The sequence below is a fragment of the Oratosquilla oratoria genome, chromosome 12 (genome assembly GCF_046742065.1).
Source record: "Oratosquilla oratoria isolate Oo_2021 chromosome 12, ASM4674206v1, whole genome shotgun sequence".
In the NCBI taxonomy this organism is placed as follows: domain Eukaryota; kingdom Metazoa; phylum Arthropoda; class Malacostraca; order Stomatopoda; family Squillidae; genus Oratosquilla; species Oratosquilla oratoria.
This window is the reverse complement of record NC_134788.1, coordinates 35,912,175-35,919,202: the sequence shown is the minus strand read 5'-3', so window position 1 is coordinate 35,919,202 and position 7,028 is coordinate 35,912,175. Positions and strand designations below refer to the sequence as shown.

At 38.0% G+C, this 7,028-nt stretch overlaps 1 protein-coding gene across 1 annotated transcript in view; it reads right to left on the bottom strand.

The window, feature by feature from the left end:
* The window catches only part of LOC143031392 (uncharacterized), an 83,237-nt gene that overhangs the window by 30,170 nt on the left and 46,039 nt on the right, over window positions 1-7,028 (bottom strand). The gene's annotated exons all lie outside the window — the stretch shown is intronic.

Sequence of the window (7,028 nt, the reverse complement as noted above, 5' to 3'; positions counted from 1 at the left end):
CACGTACACACAGACGCACATACGGAAGAACTCTCTCTTCGGAGCGCTATTCACAGCAAGAAGTCTACACTCGTGGAGTTCCGTCTTTTGGTCTCCAATGGTCACGATGGTCATTATTTTTTTTTTCTATTTTCATTCATGATTTATTGCGCGCGCCTTTTTTTTTTTTTTTTTTTTTTTTTTGTGTGAAAAATATTAACTTCAATTCCGGATAGATGACGGGGCCTCACGAACACACAGATGAAGAAAGGGAGATGAGGCAAAGAAGGAAGGAAATATGGAGAAATACATGTAATCTTATTCACTTGTATAAACAGGTATATATATATGTATATGTATATATATATAATATATATATATATGTATATATATGTATATATATATGTATATATATGTTTATATATGTATATATATATGTATATATATATGTATATGTATATATATATATATATATATTTATATATATATGCAAAGAAATCACAAAACACACGTGATAAACTATTTTTGCAGAAACCACCGGGAAATTGAAAAAACATACCGAACGTTTTCGTCTGTTTAGACATTTTCAAATGTACCTTTGAAAATGTCTAAATAGACGAAAACGTTCGGTATCTGTTTTTTCAATTTCCCGGTGGTTTCTGCAAAAAAAAAAAAAAAAAAAAAAAATAAATAAAAATATATATATATATATATATATATTTTTTTATATATATATATATATATATATTATAAAACAGCAATGAATTTCGTTTATAAGTTGTGATGTGTAATTCCAATATTCCTCAATCTCCGTTGCTCACTCTTTCTGATCCAACTTTTTTTAACATTTCTTATTCTTACACAATATACATGAGCTTTTTCTCGATATTTTCTCTAGTTTTGTGTAGCTAAATAAACAATAATTGTATTGTTCACATCGTCATCAATATTTTTAATACATAGCTTCTTTGAAAACAATGTGCGTTCGAATAGCATTTCCATCGGTTGTATAAAAACAATATGCGTTCGAGTTGTGCAGGTAGGGATTTTGTAATGACTTACTAATACTCAACAAAATCTATCACATCCTACATTAAACGAGCCAAAATATAAGCCTCTGAATAATGTTTAGCGACAGGGATAGCTTGTATTAATTTGACATCTCAGGAGTTTCCTCCACCCCACTTTTAAAAGTTCGTCTTTTAACTTTTTTTTTTATCTATTTTGTTTACTTATTTATTTTTGCCAAGAATTTTATATTTTTTTTATCATGACTAAAGATATTCTAATAAGACGCGTTCCACCTCTAAAACATAATTCAGATGGCGACACAAACCACTCATCCGCCATCTTTGGTCGGAGGGACAGACTCTTAGGATGAAGACGACTTAGGCGACCTGGATTGTGTACCCAGTAATCCTCTGGGGGAAAAACCATTCCATTCATCGCCCCAGTTCTTTCCTGCAGGAGCTCCGTGGGCTCACAGGAAGCTTGCCATCGTCACTTTTGTGCTGTTTGTTTTTGTTTAAGTCAAGTGTAAGGGATTTTTAGATCGGCGACTAGAATGCATACTTGTCAAAGGGGATTTATTTGCCGGTGTTTTTAATGTTTATATATCTATATATCTATATCTAATATATATATATATATATATATATATATATATATATATATATATATATATATATATATATATATATATATATATTCTTGCAGGCAGACGAGGTTAAAAGCTATTGAAGATTCATTTTTTATTATCTTCTTGCGTATAGTCTCTATACGACGAATATTTGACTTATCATTTTCTGTAAGTCTGTTTAGGAGATCTCTTATATTGGCCGACGTTTCGGAACTCTCTTGCTCCATCTTCCAGGGCGATTTGTTGTGTCAAGTTTTTATTTATTATGTTACTGACGCCAGTTGTGTCAAGTTTTCTGTGTAGATTATATATGTGATGTACGGATCATGGACACTATGTCGAGGAAAATTTGGATGCTCATTGGTGAATGGTAGCCAATGAGCGTGCGTTGTTTTCACTCGCGGGGGGGGGGGGTCTCTCCCAGTGGACGAAGCGATGGGGTTCGTTGGTCGCTTAGCACTTGTTCTTTTGCTAGATGGCAAGACCCGTAGGTCTTCCACCTGGATGTTAATTGATGGCTGCTTTGCTTGAATGTAGAGTGCTTCAAGGAGTAGCAACCTTCGTGGATCTCTTATATATATGTGTATATATATATATATATATATGTATATATATATATATATATATATATATATATATATATATATATTCAAGGGGGTTGATTATGTAAATATCGTGACCATGTTTTTGTAATCTGGGTGTGGATTACTTCTTATGAGCTGCTGTTGATCTCAATTATTTGCGGTCTATTTTGATCAATCTCTTTTTCACTTGGTACCTCTTCTTATGACACGAGATATTCCATAACTACAGATTCGTAGTGCCCTGAGAAAATAATAAAGTGAGAATGCTTAACGCGGTCAACAGCGATATTCAGTTCACCGTAGAAGAGGAACAAAATGGACAATTGCCCTTCCTAGATACGTTAATACGACGAGTGGGAAAAACTGTAACTTTCTCAGTATACAGAAAGGAAACAAACAAAGAGGATTTAGTACATTACTTTTCCGCACATGATGATAGGACAAAGAGTGGCATAGTAATAGGATTTTTTCTCAGGGCACTACGAATCTGTAGTAATGAATACCTAGAAGGCGAATTTGATTACATTATGAAAACCTTTGACAAACTTGGATATCCAGAGGGAATGTTGAAAAGAACAAAAAGAAAAGCAATAAATATTTACAATCGCGGAAAGAGAGAAATGATAAAAATAATACCAATTTTATATCAATACCTGGCTCAGAAACGTCACCAATAATAGACAAATATTTAACAAAATCAGGTGTAAACATAGCTAAAATAACTAACAAGAGGATAGGTGATTTAATAAAGACTTCCGAAAAGAGAACCATTTCCGAAAACAGCGTCGTATACAAAATCCCGTGCAATAGTTGCTCAATAGCCTATTTTGGCGAATCGTCAAGAGGATTAGAAAAAAGAATTTATGAACATAAAAACACATGGGACATCTAATTCTTTAGTAATTCATGCGGAAAAATTCGATTATTTACCAAGCTGGAGAGAAGCTGAAGTGTTACATAAAGGTTTTGATAAATTCACTAGAAGAACTGTTGAATCAGCATATATTTCAACTAATAATTCATCGAATCATCGAGGAGGGTTTATCAATTTAGCTAAACAAACTAGTATTTTAATTCTAAAACACGCCAGAAAAAACGACCTTTCCCAAGTGTCCGAAAAGGTAATTAGATTTAGTACATAAACTTCAATTGCAGTTCTACATACACTCTGAAGAAGTTCTACGCGAACGAAACGGAGTGTTTAGGGTTCCGAGCCTTCCCCTGTGTTTATGTTCTCCATCATCCAAATATATATATATATATATATATATACATATTGCAGAAAGATCACTATAAACAACACGTGATCCACAAATTTTGCTGGTAACCACTAAGGAAATCGGAAGAAAATAGTAACTTCCAAGCGCTTTCGTGTAATTCACATCTTCAGGGGAAGATGTGAATTACACGAAAGCGCTTGGGATATACTGTTTTCTTCCGATTTCCTTAGTGGTTACCAGAAATATATATATATATATATATATTATATATATATATATATGTATATATATATATATATATATACATATATATATGTGTCATTTGCACTGAAATGTGTTGAGGTAGCCTGTAGTGTATATCTATCTAATAGAATAATTACAAAGGATTACTGTACAAAGGGGGAGCATGCCAACAGGAGACCTTTTGGTCCATAACTAGGTAGGATGCAAAAAATATATATAATAAAAAAAAATAGATGAAATAAAAAAACAACAATATAAATAATAATAAATAAAATAGATAATACATAGGTATAGTTAAATGATAAACAAACAGGTAAATAATAAATAGTAATACATACATATAACAACGGCCTTTTTCCCCCTTACACGGGGGGTAGCCAAAAAGAAAAAGGCATAGAAACCACTCCTACCCATTCCATTCCCCACATATTCCACTCCCCTCCCTCCCTCTTATCTTGACACCTCCTGGATGACGGGTCATCCCTGCATCCTCTCCACTGCCCTGGGTCAGAAGCAGTGTCGCAAGACACAGCAAGGCCGCTTCATAAATTCGGCGACCCCCCCCCCCCCCAATATCCGTCCCCTCATGCAGAAAAGGAGAAGGCGAGGAGAAATCCCTTCGGGCTGCGTCAATTTATTTCTCATACATACTCCCTCACCCCCAATCCCCCTCATGCATCATATCATCATCCATACACAACCATTCTCCATTCACCCCTATCTTCTGTCCTCTCCCGTCCTTCCTCCACAGACATTCCCCTCTTTCACAATGCCCTTTTCACCCCATCCATCCATCTCATCATAGGACGCCCCCTCATATTCACTCCTTCCACACCTCTTTTACTAATCTTTCTTCACTCATTCTTTCCATGTGTCCAAACCATTCTAATGGTCTTTCATCAACCTATCTCCCAACTCCCTTTCCACCCCCGTTCTCCTCCTCACCTCATTTTTCACTCTATCCAGCCTAGTAACCCCTATCATAATTCTCAGACATTTCATCTCAAACACATTCAAACTCCTTCTCTCTTCCTCCCTTATGTTCCATGTTTCTGCCCCGTACAGTGCTGTTGGCACAATAACTCCTTCATATAACCTCCTCTTAGCATACATTCCCAGATGTCTATTTCTCATTACACTTTTTAATCCAAGGCATTTACTCGCTTCTTTCGATCTACACTCTACCTCCACCTTTTCCTGCCACATTCGCACCCAAGTATCTGAAACTATCCGCTTCCTCCAGCCTTTCACTCTTAATGCTCACTTCCAGCCTGCTGTCACTCTCTCCCTTTGTACATCTCATCACCTTACCTTTGCCCACATATATCTTCAAATTCCTTCTTTCACACACCTTCTCAAACTCTGTCACTAACTTCCTCAATCCCTCCTCTGATCCTGCTACAAGCACAGTGTCGTCAGCAAACAACAACTGGTTTATTTCCCACATTTCTCCATTTTCTTTAACCTTCTCCAACTCCTGACCCACTACCCTTGCATTCACCTCTCGCACTACCCCCATCCATGTATAAGTTGAACAGCCAGGGCGACATAACGCATCCTTGAGGAAGTCCCACCTTTACCTCAAACCATTCACTCTCTCCATTTCTAATCCTAACACAAGCTCTACTACTCTCGTAAAAACTCTTGACTGCTCTTAACAGCTTTCCTCCTATCCCATATATCTACACTACCTCCCACAGTGCCTTCCTGTCTACCCTGTCATATGCCTTTTCCAGATCCATAAAAGCCCCAACAAACATCCTTACCTTTTCCTATAGCTTTCTCACATATCTGTCTTACCACAGGAATCTGATCTACACAACCTCTACCTCTCCTAAATCCACACTGTTCCTCACCAATTACTCCTTCTGTTCCTCTCCTAATCCTCTCAATCAAGACCCTCCCATAAGCCTTCCCAACTACACTCAACAAGCTGATCCCTCTGAAACTACTACACTCACACTTGTCCCCCTTCCTTGTAAAGCAGAACTATGCAGGCACTCCTCCAGTCCTCCGGCACTCTACCCTCTCTCCACCAAACATTAAATAACCTCACCAGCCAGTCCACCATCACCGTACCTCCTTTCTTCAGACATTCTGTATGGCATCCATCCAACCCAGGTGCCTTACCTGCTCTCATCATCTTAACAGCTGCTTTCACTTCATCTTTCCCTATCTCTCCTCCATTTTCCTCACTCTCATTTTCTTAGCACTTTCCACTGCAACTTCCTTTCCTCCTTCATATTTAGCAACTCCTTAAAATACTCTGCCCACCTACCTCTCACTGCCTTCTCTTCCATCTGCACATTTTACCTTTTCTTCTCCACTTGATTCGCCTCCTCTTCCTCTTTAATTTCTCTCCAAAACATCATTTTATTACTTTCAAAGTTTTCTGTCACACTCTTACTCCATTTCACATCTGCTCTCCTCTTCGTTTCCTTTATCTTATGCTTAACTTCCCTTCTCTATACTTTGTACCTCTCATACGATTCCCTCGTCCTTAATTGTAGCCAATCTATGAATGCCTGCTTCTTCTCTTCAACACCCTTCTTTGCTTCCTCACCCCACCATTCACTACACTTCCTTCTATTTCCTCCCGTCCTTCTTGTTCCACACACCATCTTTGCACACTTTGTGACTCCCTCCTTGAACCATCCCCATTCCTAGTTCTACTCTATCCTTCACTCCTCCCTCTCTCAGCTTCTTATAGTCCTCCTTTTCTCTCTCATTTAAGCAATTCACTCTCGGTACCTCCCTACCTTCTGCCCTTTTCCTCTTTCTCCACTCTCAATTTACCTTCCACCAGAAAATTATCTGATATTCCCCCACCCTCTCCCCTTAGAAAATGTACATCCTTAACTCTTCCTACCATACTCCTGTTCACCACTATATAGTCCGTTAACGCTCTGCCACCCTTCCATCCACCACCCTCTCCCATGTGTACTTATGCTTGACTTCCTTCCTAAACACTGTATTTGCTATCATCAACTCCCTTTCAAGACACATCTCCCCCATCAATTCTCCACTACGATTTTTACCTGGAACTCCATACTTCCCAATCACTCCATCTATTGGTTCGTTTCCTACCCATAGCATTAAGGTCTCCCAATACTATATTGACATTTCTCCCTAATCCCTCTATGCACCCATTTATATCTACCCAAAAAGCCTCCCTTTCCTCAACGCTCTTCTCACTACCAGGCCCATATGCACTTGCAAAAACCCACATCTCCCTTCCCAGCTTCACCTTCATCTACATCAACCTTGATGACACCTCCTTCCACTCCACTACCCGCTTACTTATCTCTTCACTTACTAGTATAGCCACCCCTTCTCTCCCTCGTCCCCTCTTCACTCATGAGT